Raw genomic sequence first — 15,287 nt, forward strand, 5'->3', positions numbered from 1 at the left:
TATTGAACCACCAAGGAAGTCCCTATACTAGACAGGTCTTAAAGTCCCCCTTTAGCATTTTACTATATGATTCTAAAGTGCATTCTTTCAAGATTGTATTTCATCAGTTCAAGTTGGGGAATCAAACCCCTATATCTCACGTTGGAAAAATCAGGCCATGTTGGTATGAAGAAAATATGGTTTCTGCTTCTCTTGCCAACACTGAAAAGTCTTGATTAATAAATAATCATAATAATAATTACAAGCTCTGGGCCATCATCTCCTTCCCTACTGTTGTCAGGATCTGCCTTTTGTGTATTTTAAGCCTGGTATGTGCCCCTAAAATCTCTTCTCCGGAAGGTGATTGTGCAAGTTTTGCAAATAAGTAGCGTACCCTGGTGACCTCTCATGGTGGTTTGGAGCCTGATTTTCCCATCTCCGTAACAGTTAAAGATCCTCCCAACTCTGTGGCAGGAAATGCTTCTATTAAGTATCCTCAGCACAATGGTAATGAGACATCCTCTTCACCTCCTCCTATCTGAATTGCTCTCTAGCCCACAACAAAAAAGAGTACTGGCTGCACACCCCACAATTATATTACTTTTCTCCCTTGTCATAGCAAATAGCAACAAGGCAGCCACTTAATAAGTTCCTTCTAAATTTTATTAGATTTACTTTCTCTCGAGAAAGCTCTATGAGCTAATAAAGTTATAATTTATACTGAAGATTTGTCCAAAATTCCAACTGACTTTAATGAGAATGGCTGTGTGTTGGGATATTTTTGTATGTGGCTCCTTGCGCAGAGTAACAAGGCAAGGTTTCTTTCTGACAGCAGCCCACTGGAACAGAATCCTGGAACTTGCAATCCGTGTATGAGAAGGCAGACGAATCACCCCATGGAGTTGAGCTGCTCGCTAAATGCGCAAGGAACTGGCAAATGCAGTAGCAACCAATCGTAGACTTCCTCTCGTGAAAGCAGACTGTAATGCACTGAACGCCTTTTCTTTTTCATATAATGAAATATGGGGGAAAAAAGGGCTACTCAGGGCTAGCACCAAAAATGCTGAGCCCTGACACTACACTCTGCTGGTACTGTGACAGCTGAGTCTTAGTTAAATAAGCAGACTGGACCCACTACCATCTCCCCGGCGGCCTGGTGCCTATCACATCTGATCATCAACACAGCTGGGTGGAGGCCACGAATTCAGCCTCTGGCATTCCGGACTGGGGATCAGGAAGACTAGTGTTTAATAGGAAGGAAAGAATAATTATCCACCAACATTTCAGAGGACCTCTAGAGGATAGACTAGTCTGGCTGTGAGTGGAGATACGTGGGGATGGAGGGTGGACTATACTTCCCTGGGGCTGGTGTAGTGGTCCCAGGCTGGAGTAGACTTTTGGGAAGGCAGTTGAGAAAGAGCCATTCATACAGTTGAATACTTTCTCTGAACCAAGTGACCGCCTCTCTTGTGATACTCTTAATTCCATCTGGATTTCTGTCTTCCTGTATTCTCTCCCTCACCTCGACACAGAGATATAAATTTTGGGGATTTATATAAATGGGTTATAAAATGGGATTTTCCTCCACCAAGAGTCACTGACTGTCAAGACAGGACTTGCTACTTTTGTAGAGGACTCTGTCCTCTGGTCATAGGATTTGCAGCTCTGACTTCACTGTTAGTCATCTTGCAAGTATTACAGTGGCTTCTAAAGAAGGCTTTATTCTACTGGCTTATAGAGAAAGACTGCAGCTTGCTCCCTCAAAGCCATTTGACATTAGAAAAATAGTCACTGAATCCCATTCTATTTATCAGAGCAGCAGCATTAGTATAATGTGGGGACTACAAGAAGGTGGAGGGCCACAGTGCTCCTGACACCCAATTTAGTGATGGTGACCTTCACCTATAAGGGCTGGGATGGGAGATTGACATTAAATAGCCAAGGTAAAGATTCCATGCAATGAAGCTGATGTGCAAAATATGACAAGATTAAGCAGATGATTTTCAACAGCTTCGGGCTAAGGCTTCAGAATTCATAATGGCTGCATTTATGAGGGCAATATATAATTAGAAGTAGTCTGATGGTGTGAGAAATTTATGTTTCCTTCATGAACTCAAGGAATATATAAAAATAATGTCATCACATTTAAAAGGTAACTAACAATGAGATCAAAACCTTCTTATCTGAAAGAAATGATTAAATAGAACCAGAAATATATCCCATTCTTTTAAAACAGTAGATTCATGTAAAACCACAATGAAAGATAAGAGACCTAACAAGCCAAGTGAAGGCCATAGCCACAAGAGACAAAGACTGTACAGATAAAATGTTATCTACTGAGATCGGGTACCTGCTCCCAGCATGACTTCTACTTTTTCCTATTCTCTAGTGATTTCTCATAGGATAGGATGACCCCAGAGGCTCCCCGATTTGACACACTGCCCAGTGGCCTGAAATGCTTTGTTTATCTATTATTCCTGGCTTACTAAGAGTGTCAGAATCAGGTGATGAATTTTTACCAAGTGCCTTTTCAGCACTTATGGAGATATTCACATAGTTTTCTCTCTTAATCTATTGAGGTGATAAATTAGAGCAATATATTTCCTAACATTGAACTATCTTTGAGGTCCTAAAACATACTCTACAGTACTTGGTTATGATGTACTATCTTTTTAATGAGTCATTGGATTTGATTTGGTAATATTTTACTTAGGATCTATATCTTACCAGTTTAAACATGCTAGTGCTAAAAGTGACAAAGTAGTTGAATGAAGAGAAAGAACAGGTAGAAAAGGTAAAAAGGATCCAGGTGAGGCAGCCACACAACACTTAGGCCAAGAGGTCATGTACAATGACACTTTATGAATTTTTTTTTTTCTGACTGCCTTTCCCAAGCCTAGCTGCAAAAAAGGGAATCTGGAACCTGGGTGACCTGTGTGCCACAGAGGCAACGTGATGTACTAGCTCACAGGCACATTTTCGAGTGCCTTTGGAGACCTGGGTACTGCCCTTCTTTCCCTTGGTGGGCCCACCATTCCATTAAATCGGTCAGGCTCAGGGCCCCACCTTAGCCTCTGTCCTTATGCATTTGTTTGTTCAGTCATTCAACAAATATGCAATATTTGATGAGTACCTCCTGTCGTCAGGGCTTCCCTAGTGGCTCAGAGGGTAAAGAATCTGCCGCAATGTGGGACACCCGGGCTCGAGCCCTGGGTCAGGAAGATCCACTGAAGAAGAGAATGGCAACCCACTCCAGTATTCTTGCATGGGGAAATCCCATGGACAGAGGAGTCTGGTGCACTACAGTCCATGGGGTCGAAAAACAGTCGGATACAACTGAGCGACTAACACTTTCACTTTTGTGTTGTCAGGCCCTGGGGATGTGAGAACGAACAAGACAGAACAAGATAACACACCCCCCAGCAGAGCTCACATTGCTTACAATCCAGTGAGAGGAACAAATATGAAATAAGATCACACACACACGCACACACAAATTGTGATAGCTTGTATGGAAGTGCAGGGTACTATGAGCCAGTGCAACAAAAGTTTAAGTTTTGGAAAGGGAAGGCAAGGGGAAACCTCTTCATATAGAAGGGCTTTATCTCATGAAGTACAGGGAAGAACATTCTAGGCAGAGAGTGGCATATGGGCAAGATGGTGAGGCTTTGTATCTCTGCAAGACTGAAAGAAGGTCAGGGTAGCTGTGATCTGGCTAGTGCATCAAAACCAAATGAAGAGCAAACCTTTCCCTTCCCTACCACCTCACCACTTGCCCAGGACAAGAGAGAAAAAAAGATTCCTATCTTCTAGCAGTATTTAGGCATTTTTCTTTGGGAGGGGGTTTAGGAAATAAATTCGCCTTGAAAATGGACTGGTTATTCTAAAGGGGCTGGTTATTTAATGAGTCAGCAGACCTACACAGAGCAGCTCTATGTGCCAGGCAGGTGATTTGCTAAGCGCTGCAGATACAGTGATCATTCATCATGTCAAAGAGCCCATACCCTGAAGGGTTACCTACCTTTTGGAACTTTCATTCGTGGTCTCCTTAAAATAATATCATCTCACATTTGCATAACACTGAACAGTTAAACACATTTTTGTGTATATGACCTAATTTGAAGACTCACAAAAACTCACGAGGAAGATATATTTACTCCAATTTGATAGATGAGACAGTAGACCCAGAGAGGTGAAGTGATTAGTCTAAGGTCATCTGACTAAGTAGCAGATGGCAGAGCCACAGCTCAAACACAGTTACTCACTTAGCAAGTGCTTTTACCTCTACACTGGATCATGCTATGTGGTTAAGGGGAAGACCCATGATTCAGAAGTCCTTTAAATAGATAAGCTTTTATTTGCTCTGAATTTAAGATATAAGGATTGGAAGCTAGAGATAACCTTGAAGTAGAAGTATCATATATCCTGGTTGGCCAAAACCAGTGTCCAGTTATTCAATTGTTAACAGCATCCCTTTTCACTCTCAAGAGTATCTTGGATTGAATGATAAATTATATATACGGTCACCTAATCTTAAAGAGACATGGTTGTAATGACCTGAGATGGGCTGGAAGAGGGGGCTGGGAGGCCTGAATAGTCATGAATGCTGACTTAAAAAATATAAATCATATGGTTTGGCAAATCATTTTCACTTCTCTATCTCTTGACTATATTACCTTACCAATGGCTTTCAAAATCTTATGCTTGAAAGTCATTTAATTGTGACCCAATACACACATGGAAAGATACATGCATATATGGACAGGTATAAGTGAAACAAAGTTTTCTGATAACAGTACTGAAACAGTACTCTGAAACAGTACTCTCTTAATAGTTTTACATTGATATTTTCTACTCTATTCTATTCACTTATGTTCTATTCCATTCCATTTCATTTTATTCCACTAAAAAAAATACTGGCTGACTCACCAGACAGATTTTGTATTCTACTACTGAGTGTGACCAGCAGTTTGAAATGAACACAGATCACGTGCTTACTGGAGCATCAGTTAATACTTACTAGGGCCATTTAAAGACCCTAGTAAGCTCTAGGTACTCTTTGGAGGGCATATCTCACATTTTATCAGGGATATTAAAATGTATACAACGTACAACTCATATCCAACATTAAACACATTTCATATTTAAATGTGAAAATTGACTTGGAGTTGACAAGCTGACATAATGCTCCATTTAGCAGACATTTATTTAAACAATTTGTTAATGTTGATTTTCTGGTTTTCTTTGCACATTTTGGTGCCAATAAATTTATTTTTCAGGTTGCAAAGATTTTTGTAGGTCCTTGAAAAACTCATATCCTTGGTGCTGCGACTGAAAAGCTGAATGGATAAAACAGCCCTGCTCTCAGTTAATGATTACAAATTTATAAGTGGAGAGAAATGATGAAAGATTATTATCTCTGCTAGCTTCTTGGACAGAAGGCCACTGGGGCGTTGAATTGGGTAAGGTGGATTGGTCCCTTTAGTGAAGATAGGCAGCAGTGAAAGGCATACAGAACTCAGGATGGTGAGATTCAAGTTTGAATCCCTGCTTGGGAAAGGTCTTTTGGCAAGTCACTTGCTCTTTCTGAACCTTGCTTTTCTGCTCTGTAAAATGAAGATCACATTCATCGTGCCATGCCTACCAGGCAGGAATGTTCTAAGGATTAAAATGAGAAAATGTATGTGAAAGTACTTTGCAAATTGTAAAGCACTACCCATTTACTATTAAAATATTCAGTGGATGCTATTTTTGTGGCTGCCCAGCCTGCTTAGGCTTTACTGAAGGGAAATTTATGAACACTAAAGCATCGTTCTCAGGGATGTTTTGTGTGCACAAAGCAACCGTAGCTTAGCACCTATTACCATTAATGTTCCCTTGTTTCTTCTAACACAATTTAGACAGACTCCTTTGTGTCATGAACCTTTAGGAAGTCTAGTTCTTCCTGAATCACCACTCTTTCTTGCCAAACTACTGTACTAAATAATTACGCAATTGTTGTTGCCAATAACCTTGAAGAAAAGTAGAATTGTTTATAGCAGTGCTACTAAAGGTGGATGGCTGATTTCCTGAACTTCCAGGACTCCTAACCACTGCAATTTAATTTAATTAAAATGAAGACCAGGCAGAATGCATTACTATATATTGATAATGTATGCGGACACAGGCGGACAGAGGGAATTATTTTGACAAAATTTATATAATGGATGCAGATCAGAGCTCCTGAACAAGCCAGTCTGTCACATTAAATAAGCTGTCTCTAGAATTTTAACAGCACTGTGAACTTAAAAATAATGATTCTTTTTAACACTGTTTTGCAAGGAGCAGAGTTGGGAAAGAAACAAAATAATATACAATGATTTTCAGACATCATGCCTTTTTAGAGCCAGAGAATAAAGTACTAAGGCCAAATTATTTCAAATGCTCACATGGAGTTTTTAGCAGGGGAGTCTTGTCTGTGTATCAGACAACAAAATCTTTAAGCTGGATGAACTAGTGATTGTGGTTTTTGTACTGCAACCCTGGGGGTGATTTTCCTCTTCTTCCACTTAATCAATATTGTTCTTGGATTAATCAATCTTATCAGCTGCCATTGATACTTCTCCAAGGAATTAGTCTGCACAGCCTCCGTTGGTAATTTATTCATTCTGGTACTATCCCTCTCATTGCAAAATCTGTTTCATTATAAAAACTGGTGGGATACCTTAGGATCTCAGGTTCTCCTTTTCTCCTTTTGCCTGTCTCTGAACAATTTATTCTTCTTTTGTGACACTTGAGCCCTTAGAGATCACATCAATTTCCCACAGCTGAACCATATGGGAAAGAGTCCTACATTTCACACTTAGTGGGCATTTCAACTTAGGTATTCACGTGATTTCAGACTCAGCTTGTTTACATCTGACTTCTTTCTCCAACACCCAGAAACGGGGGTTGGGCAGGACAGGTTCACATTTAACAGGCATGGGAAGGAAGAAGAGCAGATCTTTCAAGCCATAGTTTTAATCAAAATTCCAGCTGAAACTGGGACTGTAGGAATAGTGGTCAAGGTTTGTTTCCTAGTGCTGTTGTAAGATATCCAGACAAACTGAAAGGCTTCAAACAGGACAGATTTATCATCTTACAGATAAGGAGGTCAGAAGTCTGAAAAGGGTCTCATTGAGCTAAATTCAAGGGCGCAGTGGGATGAATTCCTTCTGAAGTCTCTAGGGGAGATTTTATTTCTTTGCCTTTTCCAGCTTCTAGAGGCCACCTACATTCCTCGGTCCTTGGCTCCCTTCTTTCATCCTCCAAGCCAGCAAGACTGCATCTTGCTGTGCGTTCCTTCTATAGTTATATTTCCCTCTAACTCTGACCTCCCCTTCTGCCTCCTTCTTCCACTTTTAAGGACCTCTGTGATAACAATGGATCAACCTGGACAATCCAGGATAGTTATTCCATCTCAAGGTCAGCTGCTTGGCAACTCTAATGCCATCTATAACCTTAATGATCTTTTGCTGTGTAACATAATTTATTTACATCTTTGGGAGGTGATGGCTATTATTCCACCTACCAAAAGGCTATACTAAGACTTCTGAAATTGAAGCAAATCTGAGAAGTGTCATATATAGCACCATTATTAATATCTGGTGCAAAATTTACTCTGTTTCTTCTCACATCAGTTAAGTGATGATAAGATATGGCCAGGAATACAGCTAAGTGTTTTCTTCTTTGCTTCAGATCAGATCAGTCGCTCACTTGTGTCCGACTCTTTGCGACCCCATGAATTGCAGCACGCCAGGCCTCCCTGTCCATCACCAACTCCCAGAATTCACTCAGACTCACTTCCATCGAGTCAGTGATGCCATCCAGCCATCTCATCCTCTGTCGTCCCCTTCTCCTCCTGACCCCAATCCCTCCCAGCGTCAGAGTCTTTTCCAATGAGTCAACTCTTCACATGAGGTGGCCAAAGTACTGGAGTTTCAGCTTTAGCACCATTCCTTCCAAAGATTCAATCATATCTATTAAGGTATGGACACGATGGTAACATACTTGATCCCTTTGCTCTATCCATTTATCACGTGAACTATTTATTGTCTGTTATATTCTTAAGGTGTTCACAATCCATTTTCAGAGAAGTTGATTCTCCAGCTTCATTCTACCGCTTGTCCTAATGCTTTACTACTGTCAGGAAAATTCCCTTAGTCTCTGTGGAGATGGAAATGGAGACGAGGTAGTAAATAAAATCCCTTTAACCATGATTAAGTTATCAGGAACATTTCCTACAAGGTAAAGAATCCATATTCCATCTTAGGTACCACACTTGAAATTATTTTGGCTATTTCCCTTGGGATCCTTGCCAATTTTCTTTCTCTACTCAAAAAAAAATATGTCCCTTAAGTGCACATAAAACACCATGAGGAACATTTTCCCCTCTCCCTTGGATATTTCTGAGTGGGTCAGTTGTCTCCTGCTTTTATTACTGTTATTAGCTTTTAAAAGAAACCAACAATATATATTTCAGCATTTTAATTAAGGCCATTTTTGTAGTCAGAATGCTGGAGCAAGTTTTGACCAGAAACATAATTGTAGAAATAGGAAGTAAATCAACATCCATAGGCAAACAGTAGGGACGAATCCTTCAGCACTGGTGTGTATGCTGCTGCTAAGTCACTTCAGTCGTGTCCAACTCTGTGCGACCCCATAGACGGCAGCCCACCAGGCTCCGCCATCACTGGGATTCTCCAGGCAGGAACACTGGAGTGGGTTGCCATTTCCTTCTCCAATGCACGAAAGTGAAAAGTGAAAGTGAAGTTGCTCAGTCATGTCCGACTCTTTGCGACCCCATGGACTGCAGCCTACCAGGCTCCTCCGTCCATGGGATTTTCCAGGCAAGAATACTGGAGTGGGGTGCCATTGCCTTCTCCAACTGGTGTGTATACTAGAACACTATTGCTTCTTTTTGTGATTTAGTTGTTTATTCAATGCTCAGTTGTGTCCAACTCGGTGACCCCAGGAACTGTAGCCTGCCAGGCCCCTCTGTCCATGGGATTTCCCGGACAAGAATACTGGAGTGGGTAGTTATTCCCTTTTCCAAGGTATCTTCCTCACCCAGGGATTGAAACTGGGTCTTCTGGATTGCAGGCAGATTCTTTACAGTCTGACCCATCAGGGAAGCTGCATCCATGGATATATGAGAAACTAAGTCATTAAGAGTGCTTAACTATAACAAGGAGGATAATTTTAGAATCTTCAACACTGGGAGTATTTAAAAGGAAGGGGTACAACACATTTTTATACATAAAGTGAGGTTGATAAAACAGTGCAGTCACTGTGGAAAACAATTTGATGGCTCCTCAACAAGTCAAACAGAATTACCATATGACCTAACAATTCTACTCCTAGGTATATTCTCCAAAGAATTGAAAACAGGTATTCATACCAATATTTGTATAAAAATGTTAATAGCAGCATTATTCACAATAGTCAAAAGGTGGAAACAACCCACATGTCAACCAGTTGATGACTGGACAAACAAATGTGGTATATCCATGCAATGGAATATTATTCAGTCATAAAAAGGAACGAAGGACTGACACCTGTTATGACATGGATGAACTTGGGAAACACGTCAACTGAAAGAAGCCAGATGCAAAAGACCACATACTGTATGACTGTGTTTGAAATATCCAGAACAGGTAAACCCATAGAGACAGAAAGGAGACTGGTGGTTGCCAGGGTCTCGAGGGGAAGGAGAAGTGGAGAGTGACTGCTAATGTGTTTAGGGCTACTTTGTGATGTGCTGTTGAAAATGTTCTGGAATGAGATGTTGGTGATGGTTGTACAAACTTGTGATAATACTAAAACCCACTGAATTGCACGCTTTAAATGAGTAAACTTTATGGTATGTGAATTATACGTTGATAAAGCTGTTACTTTTTTTAAAAGTCAGGCTGAGCTGCATTTATGTGAACCCCAGCAAGGAATTTCTGCTAGGCACTGTCTTGTTCAGCTCTTCATCAGAGTACTGGATAAATTGCTGCGTTATAACTTAAGAAAAAAGTAAAACAAAACAAAAACCCTCAAATCTAACAACCCGACAAGGGTTTTGATAAAAGTCATAAAGAATTGGAAAACAAAGCCCTGTGGAGAAAAGTTAGAGGAATTTAAGGTTATTCTACTGAAGCAAAGGGGCTTCTCAGGTGGCACTAGTGGTAAAGAATCTGCCTGCCAATGCAGGAGACCCAGGTTCAGTCCCAGGGTCAGAAAGATCCCCTGGAGGAGGGCATGGCAGCCCACTCAAGTATTCTCGCCTTGAGAATTTCACGGACAAGGAGCCTGGTGGCCTACAGTCCATAGGGTCACAAAGAGTCAGACATGACTGAAGTGACTTAGCATGCATGCAGGAGGTGAATAAAAGGCTTTAGGATCATATCCTGGAGAGGGGAATATGAGGCTTTGAGTATGCATCAGCCAGGGTCCGAGCCAGAGTCAGATATCACACTCAGAAGTGTTCAGAGAGTTGAATGAAGGGACTATTTACAGAGGCGTGAGCAGGGTGAAGGGAATGAACAAGGATCGTGATCTACTCAGGGACTGGCAACTGTGGGAAGCTGTCTGGGTTTGCAGAGAGGGGTTAAGGGAGGGAGTGATCTGGAGAGAGTGTGGGGACTTGGAGGAGGGGCTCCTCAACAGGAGCTGCCATCTTCCAGTGTAGTCACTGCCAGCAGTGCACTGAAGCAGGGAGAAGGATAAATACCCTGACCACCTTCCTCCTTCCATTCTGCTGGCCCTTGATGGTGCCATCCACTGACCAAATCAAAAGGGAAGCCAGAGAGTAAAGGAATCCAGACAATGTGATCCATAGAAGGCAGTCTTTCAAAGCACAGAAAAGGGCAGAGAAGAGACTGTGTGTGTGTGTGTGTGTGTGTGTGTGTGTGAGGGAAGGCAAAATGAGAATAATTAACACAGTGTGTACATATAAAGTTGTTTCAGTTGTCTGACTCTTTGTGACTCCTTGGACAGTAGCCCACCGGGGTCCTCTGGCCATGGTCCCAGGCAAGAATACTGGAGTGGGTTGCCATGCCCACCTCCAGGGGATCTTCCTGACCCAGGGATCAAACTCATGTCTCTTACATCTCCTGCAATGGCAGGCAGGTTCTTTACTACAAGTACCACTGGTACCTACCTATTAAACCCATAATCAGTTCAGTTCAGTCACTCAGTCGTGTCCAACTCTTTGCGACCCCATGAATCACAGCACGCCAGGCCTCCCTGTCCATCACCATCTCCCGGAGTTCACCCAAACTCATGTCCATCGAGTCGTGATGCCATCCAGCCATCTCATCCTCTGTCGTCCCCTTCTCCTCCTGCCCCCAATCCCTCCCAGCATCAGAGTATTTTCCAATGAGTCAACTCTTCACATGAGGTGGCCAAAGTACTGGAGTTTCAGCTTTAGCATCATTCCTTTCAAAGAACACCCAGGGCTGATCTCCTTCAGAATGGACTGGTTGGATATCCTTGCAGTCCAAGGGACTCTCAAGAGTCTTCTCCAACACCACAGTTCAAAAGCATCAATTCTTCAGTGCTCAGCTTTCTTCACAGTCTAACTATCACATCTGTACATGACCACTGGAAAAATCATAGCCTTGACTAGATGGACCTTTGTTGGTAAAGTAATGTCTCTGCTTTTGAATATGCCATCTAGGTTGGTCATAACTTTTCTTCCAAGGAGTAAGCGTCTTTTAATTTCATGGCTGCAGTCACCATCTGCAATGATTTTGGAGCCCCCCAAAATAAAGTCTGCCACTGTTTCCACTGTTTCCCCATCTATTTCCCATGAAGTGATGGGACCAGATGCCATGATCTTCGTTTTCTGAATGTTGAGCTTTAAGTCAACTTTTTCACTCTCCACTTTCACTTTCATCAAGAGGCTTTTTAGTTCCTCTTCACTTTCTGCCATAAGGGTGGTGTCATCTGCATATCTGAGGTTATTGATATTTCTCCCGGAAATCTTGATTCCAGCTTGTGTTTCTTCCAGTCCAGCGTTTCTCATGATGTACTCTGCATATAAGTTAAATAAGCAGGGTGACAATATACAGCCTTGATGAACTCCTTTTCCTATTTGGAACCAGTCTGGTGTTCCATGTCAAGTTCTAACTGTTGCTTCCTGACCTGCACATAGGTTTCTCAAGAGGCAGGTCAGGTGGTCTGGTATTCCCATCTCTTTCAGAATTTTCCACAGTTTATTGTGATCCACACAGTCAAAGGCTTTGGCATAGTCAATAAAGCAGAAATAGATGTTTTTCTGGAACTCTCTTGCTTTTTCCATGATCCAGCAGATGTTGGCAATTTAATCTCTGGTTCCTCTGCCTTTTCTAAAACCAGCTTGAACATCTGGAAGTTCATGGTTCATGTATTGCTGAAGCCTGGTTTGGAGAATTTTGAGCATTACTTTACTAGCATGTGAGATGAGTGCAATTGTGCGGTAGTTTGAGCATTCTTTGGCATTGCCTTTCTTTGGGATTGGAATGAAAATGGGCCTTTTCCAGTCCTGTGGCCACTGCTGAGTTTTCCAAATTTGCTGGCATGTTGAGTGCAGCACTTTCACAGCATCATCTTTCAGGATTTGAAATAGCTCAACTGGAATTCCATCACCTCCACTAGCTTTGTTTGTAGTGATGCTTTCTAAGGCCCACTTGACTTCACATTCCAGGATGTCTGGCTCTAGGTCAGTGATCACACCATCGTGATTATCTGGGTCATGCAGATCTTTTTTCTACAATTCTTCTGTGTATTCTTGCCACCTCTTCTTCATATCTTCTGCTTCTGTTAGGTCCATACCATTTCTGTCCTTTATCGAGCCCATCTTTGCATGAAATGTTCCCTTGGTATCTCTAATTTTCTTGAAGAGATCTCTAGTCTTTCCCATTCTGTTGTTTTCCTCTAATCTTTGCATTGATCGCTGAGGAAGGCTTTCTTATCTCTCCTTGCTATTCTTTGGAACTCTGCATTCAGATGCTTATATCTTTCCTCTTCTCCTTTGCTTTTCACTTCTCTTCTTTTCACAGCCATTTGTAAGGCCTCCTGACAGCCATTTTGCTTTTTTGCATTTCTTTTCCATGGGGATGGTCTTGATCCCTGTCTCCTGTACAATGTCATGAACCTCCGTCCATAGTTCATCAGGCACTCTGTCTATCAGATCTATTCCCTTAAATCTATTTCTCACTTCCACTGTATAATCATAAGGGATTTGATTGAGTTCATACCTGAATGGTCTAGTGGTTTTCCCTACTTTCTTCAATTTCAGTCTGAATTTGGCAATAAGGAGTTCATGATCTGAGCCACAGTCAGCTCCCGGTCTTGTTTTTGCTGACTGTATAGAGCTTCTCCATCTTTGGCTGCAAAGAATATAATCAATCTGATTTCGGTGTTGACCATCTGGTGATGTCCATGTGTAGAGTCCTCTCTTGTGTTGGAAGAGGGTGTTTGCTATGACCAGTGCGTTCTCTTGGCAAAACTCTATTAGCCTTTGCCCTGCTTCATTCTGTATTCCAAGGCCAAATTTGCCTGTTACTCCAGGTGTTTCTTGACTTCCTACTTTTACATTCCAGTCCCCTATAATGAAAAGGACATCTTTTTTGGGTGTTAGTCCTAAAAGGTCTTGTAGATCTTCATAGAGCCGTTCAACTTCAGCTTCTTCAGCATTGCTGGTTGGGGCATATACTTGCATTACTGTGATGTTGAATGATTTGCCTTGGAAACAGAGATCATTCTGTCATTTTTGAGACTGCATCCAAGTACTGCATTTCAGACTCTTTTGTTGACCATGATGGCTACTCCATTTCTTCTAAGGGATTCCTGCCCACAGTAGTAGATATAATGGTCATGTGATTTAAATTCACCCATTCCAGTCCATTTCAGTTTGCTGATTCCTAGAATGTCAACATTCACTCTTGCCATCTCCTGTTTGACCACTTCCAATTTGCCTTGATTCATGGACCTGACATTCCAGGTTCCTATGCAATAGTGCTCTTTACAGCATCGGACCTTTATAACAACCCCCTTATAAGAGAAGCTTAGGCAACAGACACCTGCATAGGCGCTATGCTTTATACCTTGTGATGTCAATATGCTGACCATAGCAAACCTGACAAAACCATACCAGCAACCAGCACTCACTTACCTCGTTTAATCCTCACATCATAACTTGGGAGTAACATTCTGTTTATAATATCCATTTAATATATGGAGAAACTGCATTTGGAGATTAATTTACCCAGTGTTGCATAGCTAGGAAGTAGAGAAGGATGATTTGAATCCAGGGAGGGAGTCTGGATCCAGAATTTTCTTCGCCACCACATTCACTGGACTAGAGACTGAGCAGGACTCCACAGGAGGGCCAATGACCTTGCTAGTAGTTAGCCTAATGGTAGAGACTGGCTGATGAAACCTGAAATTCTAAGAGGGATCTGAATGGAAAATACAGAGCAAGAAACCAGATCATGGAGTTGGCAAGAGCCCAGAGAAAACGAGCGTAGTTAGTACCACAGGAGAAGTGATGAGCTTCGTCATCAGCATGGCTGGGTCACCATGGTGGGAAGGAGTGGACTCTTGCTGCAGGGAGACAAGAGCTGTTGCTCACGTGATAGAGCAGATGCTGACCTTCTAGGACTGCAGTGTATCCAGAGCAAGCCTGCAATTTGATGAAGTTTGCCTTTGAGGCTGCTGATGCCTTTTCTGGTTCTTTCTTTACGTTCCCCTATGTCTTTACAATAATTCTTCACTAACTGAGGAAATCTGAAGCATTCCATGGTCCCTGCATTCTAAAAAAGCCCAACAGAGATGACTTAATTATTTAAATATGTGAGGATCTCTTGGGCAAAGAAGACTCACCAGTCTTTTTCCCCCCCTCTCTCTGGTTCCCTCTGGAAAGAAAGAGGAAATTGACACATGGTAGTCTAAGAAATATAGGTCACTTATATGGGACTCGTACCATGACAGACACTCCCAAGGGAGAATATGAAAACATCTCCTCTGGACTTTATTTATTTATTTTTTTTCCTCTGGACTTTAAAAATAGTCTTCTCATCTGTCAAAGGGTGGTTACCATGAACTACTGCCTGAAGGCATAAGAATCAATGGATCCCAACTGTGGTTCCCAAGACCTGCCAGGTCTCTTAGGAAGTTTTCACTGTCTTTTATAGACTAAGAGAAACAGACATTGGTGTCTGTCTGCCTATCTGTTTGTCTCTCTGAGTATCATTTCTTAAGACAGACTATTCCTTTTTTTATGTTAAGGAAGTTATCCCTTCTTTATGAAATTATTGTAG

General features: G+C 41.7%; 1 protein-coding gene across 3 annotated transcripts in view; it reads right to left on the reverse strand.

Moving 5' to 3' along the window:
* The window catches only part of TENM1 (teneurin transmembrane protein 1), a 911,501-nt gene that overhangs the window by 136,194 nt on the left and 760,020 nt on the right, over positions 1–15,287 (reverse strand). The window lies entirely within an intron of this gene.

The sequence above is a fragment of the Bos javanicus genome, chromosome X (genome assembly GCF_032452875.1).
Source record: "Bos javanicus breed banteng chromosome X, ARS-OSU_banteng_1.0, whole genome shotgun sequence".
In the NCBI taxonomy this organism is placed as follows: Eukaryota; Metazoa; Chordata; class Mammalia; order Artiodactyla; family Bovidae; genus Bos; species Bos javanicus.